This window comes from Halichoeres trimaculatus, unplaced genomic scaffold (genome assembly GCF_033239565.1).
Source record: "Halichoeres trimaculatus isolate MK-OKI-2021-1 unplaced genomic scaffold, fHalTri1.1 fHalTri1_scaffold_5, whole genome shotgun sequence".
Classification (NCBI taxonomy): domain Eukaryota; kingdom Metazoa; phylum Chordata; class Actinopteri; order Labriformes; family Labridae; genus Halichoeres; species Halichoeres trimaculatus.
Window position 1 is genome coordinate 2805160 of NW_027437183.1, and position 14956 is coordinate 2820115.

At 39.8% G+C, this 14956-nt stretch overlaps 1 long non-coding RNA gene across 1 annotated transcript; it reads left to right on the forward strand.

The window, feature by feature from the left end:
• Positions 1 to 7628: 7628 nt before the first annotated feature.
• LOC141790968 (uncharacterized) lies at positions 7629 to 11325 on the forward strand. The gene is made up of 6 exons (XR_012598291.1): positions 7629 to 7706; positions 8978 to 9037; positions 9209 to 9238; positions 9777 to 9935; positions 10148 to 10233; positions 10725 to 11325. It is a non-coding gene; the product is annotated as an uncharacterized LOC141790968 (long non-coding RNA).
• Positions 11326 to 14956: the final 3631 nt, after the last annotated feature.

A 14956-nucleotide genomic window follows, 5' to 3' on the forward strand; every position in this document is an offset into this window, starting at 1 on the left:
ATCTAACAGGAAGGCCTAAATTTGGAAAGTCAGCAGTGACTTTAAATCAGTGGACTGCAGAGAGTCTAAATCCATCATCATCTCAGGTGTTTCTAATCTAGCAGCAGACTTTCAGATCCTTCACTTCATGAAATATGAGTTCACATTTCATTTCTACTAAACTCTGCAGCTGAAGACCATCAGACAACAATATTTAGAAAACACAACACTTCAACTCACCTGGGTTGGCAGAAAGACTTTCACCCCTGCTGCTCTCTTCCTCCACTGTAAAACAAAGCTCAGTCAGAAGTTGAAAATGTAGATGTTGATTTTCCTATTTTTATCCTCAAAGGTTGTAAAATCTCTCAGTTTCAGTTTCTGAAATAGCAAAAAAATTCGCTCAGTTTTTCTTTTACTTTTAAGGGCTCTTATTTTGAAATGATTAGGCCTGTCACAATAATCAATAAATCAATTAACCGAACGATAAATAAAAACGTCCTCGGTAAGTTTGCCAGCCTCGATAAACTTTCAACCAAAGAGGCTGAATGAGAAGATGGCTCACTACGTCTATCTTTCCTAACATCGGGGTGCATAGGTTCTAAAGCGGATTTAGCGGATTTATAGCAGAGTGAGCATCTGTCAAAAATGCGATCTTTGGGGTGAAGACGGGGCTGCTCGCGCGTACACACGGAGAGAGCTGAAGCGAGCGTCCTGAGGGGTAAGGGGGAAACACACGCTAATATGAGTGATGGCACCAAAGATACGGTTCTTAAGCCGCCTGCCACAGTCCCAGTGTGGGAATATTTTGTTTTTTATCAGAATGAACAAAGTGTGAGCTCATGAACACCAACGAGCTGATATGTCGCATTTGTTTGAAAATAGTGGCGACGAAGAAGAAGAGGGAGGTGCAGCGGAGCCTTGTTCTTTGACAATCCGCTCTTACTGAGGCTTTTGGTCTGCAAAGTAAATAGAAATAAAAGCGCCAAATGGTGGCGCTCAAAGACAGATACATTACCAAAGAAATGCAGCCCTTCAATACGGTTGAAAGCCAGAAATGTTCAAAATGTTTGACAGACAGTACGGATTGACTGAGAAAAAGTACATGTTACAAACAATTCAGGAACTGTATAAACTCCCTTTTATTTAGGCTATAGTTTTTATTGTAGTTGTTTTTTTTTGGAGTTTTGTTTTTTCTTTAGAGACAGGGTCTATGTTTTATTGTTTTTGATTAGTATTAATTATTTTCATTTTCATTGTATTTTTTTCTCTTTCTTGTTTGTTAAATTTATTATATTTTTTGTTTGATTTATTTTATTTAACAGATCCTGACCTTTTAACTACAATTGAATACTCTTAAGAAATTAAAGTTTCTTGATTTTGATATGGTGTACTCACTTTATTATCCCATTTATCATAATTACATCAATGAAAAAATGGGGAAAAAAAATCAAAACAATATTGACAATAATATCGTTTATCGGCAATAATATTTTGGAAAATTATCGTCCAGCAAAATTTGTCATCCCGGTGTCTCCGCCTCAAAGCCAGTTATTAATTTGTTATTTTTGTTATATTTGTTCTTTGTCTACTATCATCCTTAAGTGAAGTGTTTGGTTGATTTTCAATAGGCTGTTAATCTTTGTCTGAATACAAGAGCAGATTTGCACAGTTCCAGGTTTTTTGAAAAGCTTTTATTTTGAAATCACATATAGTCATCAATCATTAAATGCTGCAGTACTCACTGACCGACCGATTGCCAAACTTGGGCGTGAGTTTAATTTTGAAGTTCAGTCAGACCTTCCATTTTACTGCAATACCCAGGATAAACGCGCATTGAATCAGACAGGTGTTAATGCAGTGGATGTTCTGCTGAATGGCTCAAAGTTCACACAGACTGGATCTACACTGCTTCATGAGTTTGATTTGTAGGAAGAAAATCAGAGCAGAGGCAGACGCTCCAACAAAACTCAGAAACAAACACCACAGAATGGATCTGACTCAGACTTACTGTTGGGAGGGAGGAATGGAAAACTGCCTCTGAGGTTTGGATGAACATCCAGTCGACCTATGGGACAGAAGAAGATGAAACATTTCTCTAGTTTTGATGGATAAATACCAACAATCGGCCCAATTCACAGCTACTGTCTGACACCCTGCTTGATATTTACAATGATCTGAATGTTCAAAACAAACTGTGTTGATTAACTTAAAATTAACTTGTTTTAAGATGAAAACTGCAGCTGACTGAATGATTGTGACATAAAGCTCAGTCCATGTCTAAAAGCTGAGAGTGTTTCTCTGTGAACTACCATTGTTGTTTGTCAATCAGAGAGATGAGCTGTCAGACAGTTTGTAGCATTTTCTCTGCTAACTCCTCCCCTTTCAGAGGCTGAACCCAGAGCTGTCTGCACCACTCTTTCTACACATCACACCAACAGAAAAACTATGAGAGGGAGAGGAAAGATCTCTTTCTTCTCTCAGAATCTGTGTTTTGTACATTTCTCCACCTGTTACTGACCTTCTTCATCTGCATCTTTAGGCACCTTAAGGTTAAGAGCATCAATCAGTCCAGGTCTCTTCTCTAAAAAGAAAATCATTAAAATCAAAGAATGATGAATCAGTCTGAGGGGCTTTTCCTTTACACAGAAACAGCGCTTTAGCCGATCTAAAATGGAAACTTGTGGATTTTTTCTGAAAAGTTACAGCCGCTGTTACTGTGTAAACAACAAGCCTGAGTTTTTCAGAGGAAACTCTGACATCGAGCTCAGTTTTGTGCATTAATCTTTAAATGGGAAACAGAAATGACCATGCATGACCTGGACAACAACAATAATAATGTCAGACGACTGTGTTTGGTTTGTGCTGATCAATCTGCTGTATAGGGGTGGGAAGAAAAATTGAAAATCAATGAATCAGGATTTTTAGTGTGTTGGGCACTTGGGTCTTTAGACAGTCGTGTCATCGAGGCTGAACTGAGAGCTGTCTGCAGGACTGCTTCTACATCTCAGATCAAAAATCAAACCTTTTTGTTAGTGATTAAACAAAAAATCTTTTCTTTCTGAACAATCTGTGCTTCATAGTTTGGTTTTACGTGTTACTTACCAGTGTCATTTTTCTTTTGTGCATAAAGGGGACAACAAAGGGCCAGTAAAACAACTGAAACAAAAACACAGAATGATAAATCAGTTAGTGAAACCCTTTCCTTGATGAAGATCCTTCACTTCATAAAATACGAGTTCATAGTTCATTTCCACTAAACTCTGCAGCTGAAGACCATCAGACAACAACATTTAGAAAACTCAACACTTCAACTCACCTATCAACACAATCCCAGTCCAAGTTCTGTGTCTTCTTCCTCTTCCCTCTGTAAAACAAAGCTCAGTCAGACCTGGATTATAAAAAATGAATCAGTCTTCCATCCACAAAGGCTTTAAACCCTCCTCATTAAAGAGGACTTGAGTCCACTTCTGTGGGACAGTGGACCAGCTCTTTACTCTTGCGTTCTCCCAGTATTCTACAGGCTTGTCAAGATGCTGTTTAGCAAACTTTAAACCAGCTTCAACATGCCTTTTCTTGAGGAATGGAGTCTTGCGGGCTGAGCGTCCATAGAGGCCATGGCGGTGGAGTGCATTGCCTATTGTTTTCTCTGTAACAATTGTACCTGCTGCCTCCAAGTCTTTCTGGAGCACTTTCAGGGTGGTCCTTGGCTGGTTGAGTACTCTTCTGACTATCTTTCTGACTCCCTGGTCAGAAATCTTCAAGGAGCTCCTGTGCGTGGCCTGTTGATGGTAAGGTGGTGCTTCTTCCACTTGTGAATAATGGCCCCAACGGTGCTGACTGGAATATTCAGGTGCTTTGATATAAGTCTGTAACCAGTTCCATTCTGATGCTGAGTAACAATCAGGTTGTGAATGTCTTCAGAGAGCTCTTTGCCTTTACCCATCATGAGGTGTGTGCTATTTAACTGCTTGGTGAAAAAACGACCTTTTTTATAGGACCATCAATTTGCTCTAGCCCAGCTGATGTTGGTTTGCACTAATTGGAAGTTGAAGTAATAATTACTGACAGATTTCAGGTGGTATGGTGCATTTCCTGTCCAAAGTATACAGCCTTTCCATGGTGTGTTCAATACTTTTTTCCTGTGTTATCGTACTTAATTCACCATAATCATTATTTATGGACCTGAACGTTGTGATTTCTTTTCATGTGTGGATCATTTGAGTTAATACCAATGTCTGGGAGAAATTTTGTTTGAATTGCATCATTGGAAATAAATGTGATGTGAAAAAGTTAATGCGTTCAATATTTATTTTCCCCTACTGTATGAGCCTCTGCTGTCATCGGACTCATCCTGACTTTGGACGACATCAACACCTGCAGGTGTGGCTCTAACACCCTGGTTGGCTTGGTGCTACAGTGCTAACTTGTTGTAGTGTCTACATGCAGCGTCTGAGCATGCTCAGGTCCCAGCAGCTCAAAGTGTGTGGGGTTCTTGATCAGACTCAGGTAGTTGGTGTAAGTCATGAACAGTTCATGGTGTCATCAGCAGCCTCAGTTCATCTTGATGTGGTCAGTGAGTCAGTGTTACCTGGTTTAGAGGAGGAGCCCTCCATGGCGGCTCTATGGGAGACTTTTCAGACCAGCTGAAGATAAACTGATGAGTCCAGGAACCTGAAGAAAGATTAAAAGATAAAATTTACTTTCTGATCTTCCATTGGAACGTCAGTGTTCCTGTTATCAGTTTGGTCATGTGACTGGAAACAGCCAATGAGCTTCCTGTATTTGTTCTGCCCTCAGCCCTGTTCATGGGTTTCAGTTACATGACTTTTTTGTTGTGTGGCTTTAACACTTGTAGCGTGAGGGAAAGTACCTGTTGACTTTCAGTTCCAGGTTGGTCCTACAGATGGCGCCACTAATATGGTGTGACATCATGTGGTACTCATGAAATTGTGCCTTGTTGTGGTGGAAGCTGTAAACTAGCAGGACCTTAGTTAGCATGAAGTCATCTAGCCATATGCTTCCACTAATGCTAACACTAACTGGGGGCTAACTGCAGTGTGTATGAATGGGTCAGTGACATTTTAAAGTTTCAGAACAGCAAAAAATATCACTGAAGCTAAAAGCTGGGTCCAGCTTTTCCTCTGCAAATCAACCTGTGTGTCTTCATTTTTGTTTGTGCATGTTGCATTTAGATTAATTAATTACAAATCCTGTAATTAATTAGATTATTTTTTTTAATCGCCTGACAGCACTAGTTATTTTCCAGAAGCTTCTTCTCAGTATGATTGTAATGACTGAATCAGGGAGTTTAACCAAGGAGCATTATCAGGTTTAACAATGAAGCCTGAGCAGAAGTTGAAAAAAGTTGCTGTGTGCTGAGAATCAGCTTGAGGCTGGTTTCAGAAAGACCAGAAGTCATGTACACACCCACCCAAAAAAAAAAAGACTTTTACAGAATTAAAATCAAATTTTCAGCCTGGTTTAAAACAGCTTGGGTCTGAAACACTGATTGAGTTCATGATAATTCAGCTCAGATCAGAAGTGTTGTTTAAAAATCCGTCCATGATGACCCAATCACTAACTTCCTGCTTCTCAGGAAAACAAAGCGAGCGTTGAGGAGCTGATCACAGAAAGAGATCTTGTAAGAAAATAAATCTCTGATGGAGCTGAATTCATCACATTTATCATAAATTAAAAAAAAAAAAAAAAATCAGAAAACATCTGAACAGAAATAACCCTGCCTCACATTTACAACATGTCCGATCAGCGCGTGTCTTCCTGTCTCTGACGCCTGAAATGGCGTCCTGTAAAAACCTCTCTCTCTCTCTGAGTTCTTGTCACCAACTCCTCATTAAATCCTCTCATTTCTCAAAGTGTGTGATAATCCCAGAGAAGCTTCAGATTCAGACTGAAACAAAGTTTAAAACATGGATTTGATGATTTGATGAGCTCATCTTCCAGGCTGTAATAAAGACGGTCAGACTGCAGAGTATGTCCTCCTACACCTCACAGATTTGAACTTTATAACATCCTGCAGCTTTAACACCAACTCTACTTCACATCAGCAAACACACAGCTCCTCTAACACTCAGATCATTACTTTGTTATTTCTCTGGATGGAGTTTGATCCACTTCACTCACCTGATGATGAATTTCTTGCTGCGACACAAACGGTGTGAACGGCGTGAAACTGAATTATGTCAGTGGAGGAGGAAGGCAAGAAAGAGGAAGCTGCTCTGACCACAGTGAGCAGAAAAAACAGCAGGTTCTGATGTTTTGTTCACCAGTTTTAACTTATTTACTCTTATACCCTGAACAGAAACATTTGTTTAAATGGATTTTTGTTTTGTCTCCTCAGAGATTTTCCGGCTCGTATCTGAAAAATAAAAGCATGAAATCAGTCTGATACTCCTCACTCCTGTTCATCATGGTTAGGAAGAGAGAACTCAGTGAGAAAGAGTCTGAATCAAAGCTCTTCATGACGCTGGACGGTGTTCTCTTTCGACAGATGCTTTGATCAATCAGTCAAGCTCTATATACACATACCGTTTTTTCATCTGTTCTACACCTTTTCCCACTGGTAGTCACATCAAACTAACACAGAGGATTTTCCATCATCTTCTGTTGGATAGCTTGAAGGACACAGACAAGTGAGCAAAGTAAACAGCTTAAATGATAAATTGAAGTTTAGATACTCCTCATCAAATACTGAGAGGTAAGGCAGGGCAAGACTATTTGAACATTTTTAAAACAACTCTAAAAATCACAGCTCTGCTCAGCTCTGAGATCATCCCCCACACCTCAGGAAAACCACACACGACGTCATTTACAGACATCAGAAAACGGCCTAACACAGAGAGATCAGGGCTGAACTACAAGATGGATAAACTCTAACCAGGTTAAGAGTTTAACTCATGATATAACAGGTCAACACGTTTAAGAAAGGGCTGAAGCTCTGATACACTCCTCATCAACAAGTGTCACATAGCTACCTGTGTGTGTGTGTGTGTGTGTGTGTGTGTGTGTGTGTGTGAGATCTGCAGTCAGAGGAGCTCAAGCAGCATCCTGGGAAAAGCTGTCTTACCAAACTGCAAGTGCTCATGGGAAATGGAGTCTGACCTCAGTGATCTCTGATCTGTAGAGAGGTTTCACAGTTTCCCTGCCGATCAGAGTCTGATTCATCAGAGCATTTTTTCTGTCCCGAAACGAAACACAAACTGTCGTCGTCATGTCAGCTTCTCACAGCTGATTGATTGTTTTTGTCAAGCAGGCAGTACTTTCACTTTCACGTGAAGAAAACTTCCCACGCTGACTTCAGGATCCTTGTTTTTCTTTCTTTCCTTTGTTGTTGTTGTTCCAGAAAAAAAATGAATCGTTAAAATGGGAAAGAGGTTTAGACAACATGAGACAAAACTCACAGCTGCCAAATCTGATCACTGATCTGTACACTGTAAATGCAAACAATGTCCTGACTTAGGACTAAATAGTGCATTTAAGTTGATTTATGCTAGTTTTTCAAATTAACTTTCCTAAACTAAGTTTCCTTTACTTTTTACACCCTTACTTGTTTCATTGAGTAATATTTACTTGTGTTTTCTAAGTGTGTAACATAGTTTGTGGGTATTTCCGCTTGGCGCGCATTTACCAACGAAGAAGAACGTGCCCTGACATGCAAGCTGTGGAGGCGACTCTCGCAGGCACAGTACAACAGACTGGCGTTGATTTTGGTAAGTGTTAAGCTTTTATTTGTAAACTTTGAATATAATTTACGCTTTGAAGACAGCGTTGTTCGAAGAGCACACCCAACAACTCTGTCAGAGAACGCTGGCATGTTACCCTGTGCGTGTTCACAGAGCAGGCGCTAAAAGTTTAGCAGTAGCTCAACGTGGGGCAGTATTACGGATATAAGAGTAGGCTCGGCCCGAACCGAGCCTCGGTGTTGCATCCTTCGGTTCATTCACCGGTGGCGCCAACTGTTAGCTGCTGCCGTCCTGCTGTCTGACTTTCGGCAGCTAACAAACGGCAGTACATTAGCCGCTGGTGGCTAATGTACTGCCGTTTGTTGGCTGCCGACGCTGTTGCAGAAACAGGAGGATTGATACTACGTCCCCTGTCTATTAGCTGCCGTAGTAGTACGCGCTTCTAGCTGTTATAACAGTAACCTGTTAATAGAACGAACTTATGATATATGGCATAAACATTAACTCTCAGCATGTTGATTTGAGACATAGAACTCCACTTCCCATCGGCCCTTCTGTTTTGGGAGTTGTTTTAAAAGGGGAGGATACATTTGTGTTTTATTGGCTCACAGAGGCTTTGCTCTCTTCTGGTTCGCCAATTCTATTGGCTCTAATGCTCGATTGAGGTGTCAATCAACTAAATCGACCAATCCACTGCCCTATGTATCTCAGTTTGTGTAAGCAGGGGGGTCAGACCTCAACTATTTTTTGTTTCACTTATTTGGTGGCATTTTTGAGACATATTTATGTCAGGACAACGACCCAAGAGAGTTTATTCCATGGAGGAAGTGCTGCATATGCATTTTTAGAGATTACGTGTAAATCTATGATTTAGACTTTATTTCTGTATGGTTTTGCCTGACCAGTCTGCCCGAAACCCCTCTTATTTTACTTTGCTTCACTCTACCAGAATTAACCTCAGGGGATGTAATGTTCACATTTTATTATTAATTTTCAGTTTTAAAGCTGCAGATGCATCATTCCAAAAAGAAATTCATAATGAACGTGTAATTTGTAAGACAGAAATTACTCTGACCCAGGAACATATACTGATTTTAACACATCTTAACAAAGTTTACAATGTTTCCCACTGATGTATTTCAAATAGACCTGTTGGTTGCAAGGATATACAGTTTTCAGTTCAGACTTGTAATTTTCTAGTAGAGTACTTTGAAAGAAGCTTGGGCTGAAGGGGTTTTAATGCTGAACTCCTGGCACTGGTAGTTGTGATTTTACCCAGTGTCTTTTGTTTCATGCAGGTGGTACGAGAGCCTGATAAGTCCAAAAGTAGACAAACAGCACAGAAGAAAGGGAACAAGGTGGGTACTGTTTTTCGTTTAGAAATTTAAAAATGCCTGTGTAGTTAATTAGTGAGACTTAAAGGGGTAATTCATCATTTGCGAAATTGTTGAACTATCCATTTAACTTTTGTAATGATTTTTTTTCTGTCACTTGTAGTCTAACTTATTGTTCTCCTGTATTCTTTCCAGTGTTTACAGGGAGTGGCATGCAGTGGACATGTAAGTTTTGCACTTTTGTCTCTCCAAAAAGAGGCCAGCTGTTTAAACATTACAGAGTAAAGCATGGTGGCTTTACAAGAACCTCTCCAATACCATGTCTTCATCAAGAGTGTATTTGCACATTTAAATCACTTAATGCCCTGAAGATTCATTTGTGTAGACTCCACTCACAAGTGACCAATGAAAAAGATGAGGTGCAAATATTTATATCTGTCAGTATTAGAAATTTATGAAAATGACCTCTTTCCAGGACAATTTGCATTCTCCATGTCTTCCACCGACATGACGCAGGAAGCAGATGATGTCACGTGACAGGGACCACTTGAAAACTATATTTTATATACCAAAATCTTTATTCAAGTTGTCTACTAACACATAAGTGCAAAAAGTTGCATTACTACCGCTGACATTTTTTGTTGTGAGTACAAAATGACAGTGATATACTTCGGCAACAATTGTTGCCAGTGGGGCAAAATAGGTTAATCTTCCTGTGGTGTTTTTTATTTATTTATTTATTTATTTATTTATTTTTCTTAAGGTGTTTGCAGAGTTCTATCGTGTTGCCAGTAAGAACCTCAAGAAAGACTTTTTTGAAGCTCTGGACCGCCACACCACTGGTCTCATTGACCTCTTCAAATTGAAGAAAGGAGCTGTAGGCCAGTCACTTGATCAGCTCCTCCAGCCAGTGAATACACAAGTAAGTGTTTCTGATTTTTCATCATCATTACATTAAGGTAGCATGCTTAATTGCTCCAGCGAGGCTCACAGTTGCTACTACTGCTTTGTTCATTGAGTACTACTTCTTCTGTAGTAATTCTTTAAGAAGTTAATGATGCACAAATTGTTTTCAAATTATCTTGGCTGTCCTATAATCCTCTGCTTATTGTTTTTTGTCTTCTTTTCCATAAGACCAATGACATCATCACAACGCGTGCTGCTGTCTTGCAATGTCTGCCCCTGGAGATAATTCCAGCGAATTTTTCCTCAGCTGTTCAGTAAGTACATACATGATGGTCATATCATCATTTTGAAGTGTACATCTAAGCACATCATCAAAACTTTGATTCAATTCTCAGATTTAAGAAAAAACTGCATGATCAGGTCTGATGTAAAAAAAACAAAAAATGTTATCAAGGCTAGGATCTAGTAAACCTAACAAAACAGTCACTGCCAAAACTTAAAAAATAATAATCTAATAAAAATAAAATGGCACACAGTTTCTCATTGACAATTTTTTACCCTCAAAATTCTTTACTTGCTTCAAGCCTTGCAAAAAGGTAAACAGCATTACACAAAATGACCTCTGACAAAATCGTAAAATTCTCCAACCCTGAGGTCAATTTTGGTATTGTCTGTACATAGCAAAACTTTTAAGTGGGGACAACAAAAATTAAACAAGTGTCATATTTTTAATCATTTGGGATTTACAAACAGATTTGATGCTGATAAACTGAACTTTAATTGTGTTCAATTGTTTTTAATGTAGGATTCGGACACAGCAAGTGACTTCAGCCAGGTGCCTGTTTGGGTTCTCAGAGTCATGACTGAAGACACGCCACCAGAGCTCAACAACATCGCAATCATCCTTGAAGGAAACATTGTCATGGATGAAATTCCTACAACCTCCCAAGCTCTTTGTCTCCTGTCTGGCTTAATATATGCACTACATCTGGATTACCCCAAAGGTATGAAGAACACATTTGAGTTTATCCAGAAGATAATGTTGAACCTCGGACAACAAAAACTCAGCCCAAAACTACAAACATTAAAAAATGCTCTTCTGAAGTAGATGCAGTGGCTCGGGTTAGCTATACTGGTTGTCTAGATGAGAGTGAGTGTGATCTCAGAAGATGTCTTGAGTAATTTTCAGTGTGTAAAACTGTTGAAAAAGAGTATTCAGTACGTGATGTTGAATGTTAGAATGTACTTTGCTTTTGGGACACAAGTTGTTTACATTTGAAAGGTGTCAAATTGCTAAGAGCTGATTTTATTCAAGTTTTATTCAGGTTTAATCAGGTTTTGAACTTTCACAGAAGTTTGGCAGGTCTGTCTGTTGCTGTGAGACATTTGATGTCCATTGTGAACTAAGAGCCATTAGTTAGCTTTGTTTCACACAGATGGCTATTGTTACTGTGTACAAGTATTGACACAAAAAATGAATAAATTATGTTTTTCATAAAGCTATTTTTGGGAGTTGTTATTTTTAAGTAAGCTAAATAAGGTATATGAAGTTCATTTAATTTATTGTTAAGTGCTGCTCACACAGTATTTTAAATTAATTTACTTACCTATATTGAGTTCCTGTCAAATTGATTGAAGTGTATTGTACTTAGATATATGATGTGTAGTTAACTACTAATATCAAGTAATGGCCACTTGTTAAGTGAAATATATTAAGTTAATTTGACTCAAAGAATTTTAGTTGTAGTAGCTTGATTTCAAGTCAACATTACTGAGATTTTTTTAGTTCTCACAACTTTAACACAAGTACAGCTTACTCAGATATATGAATTTCACTCTACTTGACATAACTAAGTTCTTTTACTTAATTTTCCCAAGGTAATCGGTTTCCTAACTTTTATTAAGTAAAATTAACTTGTTAGAATTTACAGTGTAGTTTTGGAGATTCAGCATAAAATGAAAAGTTAGCTGTCCGAGGAAGTTAACGCCTCGACAGGAGCATCAGCTGATGAGGAAGGGAGAAGAAAACCACCATGAAACTTCTCTGCAGTTTGTTCAAGAATTAGAAAGCCAAACTGGGGTGACTGTTTCCCATCACACTGCAGAGGAGTGGCATGTATGGGTGTCGTCCATGTAGGAATCCTTTCCGTAAGCCAATGCCCAAAAAAAGCCAGACTGGAATTTGCAAGGGCCCATGCTAATAAAGAACAACACTACCAGACATTGGTATTAACTCAAATAATCCACACATGAAAAGAAATCACAGCGTTCAGGTCCATAAATAATGATTATGGTGAATTAAGTACGATAACACAGGAAAAAAGTATTGAACACACCATGGAAAGGCTGAATACTTTGGCAAGGAAATGCACCATACCACCTGAAATCTGTCAGTAATTATTACTTGAACTTCCAATTAGTGCAAACCAACATGAATATTCAAAGCATAATAACAAAGCACCTGAATATTCCAGTCAGCGCCGTTGGGGCCATTATTCACAAGTGGAAGAAGCACCACCTTAAGCAGCACCTTGTCTCTTCGTCCTGGCAGACTACCTGGGTTTATTTATATCTGGCACGCCGCACGCACGGACTGATACACTAAGCGGTGAGCGCCTCGTATCCAGCTGTGGCTCTGCAGCGGAGGTAGCACCGTTTTACGTCACGATGAGAACTAGAGCCTTATTTAGCGGTGTTTTTCTGTGAAAGTAACGCGCTGAAAGTTCTCTAAATAAAGCGTGAATGCAGACGATATTAGCCTTTTTTGGTGTGAGTCCGTTTATTTGTGTTTTTGGTCAAGTAAAATATGGCCCTGTCAGAGTGCAGAGGAAACCGGCAGAGGAGCAGGGAGGGGGTAATTGGTAGGTATTCGCGAATACCCGGAAGATGTCAGGAAATGATCCCGCCCACAACTTAACAAAATATGATTGGCTAAGACAGCTGTCATTGTCAAATTGTGTCCACATTCTCTTGAGTTACACAGGCATTTGTTGCAGTTACTGAAGGCCCTGCCTGCCAGAATGTGTCGCTGATTTACCGCCGATACCATCAACAGGAAAATTGTGATTGGTCCATTTTCCATTTAGTTATATTAACCGTTTGTTTACTCAAGTTTATAAAAATAATATAAAACTCATTGCTATGATTTCATCGAGTAAAATAAATAAATAAAAACAAAATAAAACAAAATAAAGAAATAAAATAATTATTTAGGAGTACAAAAATTCTTTCAATATTTTTTAATAGGCCTTTACTGAATACCTTGAAGGCCCAGAGGGTCATCTCATCATGATCACATGATCAATCGTATCTACATGTTTTAAGAATGACTCATCAGTTTGTGAATCAGGGTTGTTACTGACTCTAAAACAGAAACTACAGGGTTAACCCTCTCAGATTTCATGATCAGACCCTAAAACTATTCATCATCACTTTTTCAAAAATCTTCTGATATTTAGTTTGAGCTCTTCTTGAAAAGCTTTTTTATCAAACTTAATTTCCACAGTGCTTTCAGGTGTGGTATCAGGAGACACTTTGAGTTATTTGTTGCTCATACTGTAAATGTTACTGTAAGTGTCGTTCATGAAAACATCCAGACACATTTTGAAACAGGCGGGAACAACTCTCTCGACTCAAACGTCTGAATAACAACTCTAAGTCTTGTTGGAAATGAGGTGAGGTGTACAACATACATCTAAGAGTCAATTCTACTGTTTTCCCACACTCCAATATCTGTTTGAAGGAACAGGGTACAATGAAACTTCTTCCCACACTGCCTTGCAGGGTACCTTGAACCAGTCATTTTCCCACACTGCTATCCTGACAGGGTACTTTTCGCTGTAGGTTCAGCCATTTTTACCACACTGCTGCCTTTTAAACCATGAAGGGTACCTCACAGATATAGTTTATCACTTGAAATAATGTTTTAGTTCTAAATGTCCCAAATACTTAAACTACTTCTTGTTTGAAATGTGGTGCAATCTATCTGACCAGAATAACTTAACATTATTAATCTGACTCCATTCTACTCTCACCTCTTTCGGCGCAGTTCGTTGATGCGGAAGGATCAAGAGGCGTCCTGGTTCTCAGTAGAACACAAATTTATGAACAATATGTCAAGAATCTGCATTTACAGAGATCTCTGGTGCAGCCTCATTTCCCTGTTCCCTACATGTTGCAGAGACAGCTCATGAGACTGACCCTGTTTCTCCATCTCAGCGCCAATACAGCAGGGAAAATAAGTATTGAACGCGTCAACTTTTTTCTCTCCAGGTGTTGTCCCCCTCTGATTGGCTGCTGGCCGTCTTCTGTCTCTGTCTGTGACTGGCATTCATCAAGTGGGTGATCAGCCCCCCTTCACTTATCTGTAGAGGAACTGTTATGGTGCGGCCACACCAAAAGCAAATTTGCGTAGAGATTACATACAAAGTCAATGCAAAGATGCGTTTAGATGACAATTTGCCCCGGACGCCGCAATGGATGCGTATGCATGGCGCGTTTGGGGCGTCGGATGTCTAAATGCTCAAGTTCCCTCAGTGGAGTTTTGTTGTAAAAGTTGTAAGAACCTGAAAGAGAGGAGGGAGGAGCGGGGCAGGGGCAGAGCCAGGGAAAAGATGGAAGTTCTCTGTGCTCCTCTCTTTCCTCCACCCCTTCATTATCCCCAGGGAGACCTCCGGGAACATGGGTTGGGGGGTCGAGGATGAGGTCACAGGGAACAGCCAGGCAGGGCCAGTGGAGGCGGATTACCAGGGAGAGGCAGCAGGCATTGATTGAGATCTCCAAAGCTTTCACACACTCTCCTGTCATGCTTTTGAAACCACAGCTCACAGTGCCATATTCAGACATATTCAGTCACAGCCATCTCACTGACACGTGTCTTTTTACATAATGGGCTCTAATTTCGTAGACCAGGCGCAGACGCAGGCGCACCTGCCCTGCGCCGGCCTTCGCCGTGCGCACAGGGCGTGACCGGCGCACTTTGCAAGTTTTCTGCAATGCCAAGAGAGGCGCAGTACAGGCGCACATCAGCGCAGAGCT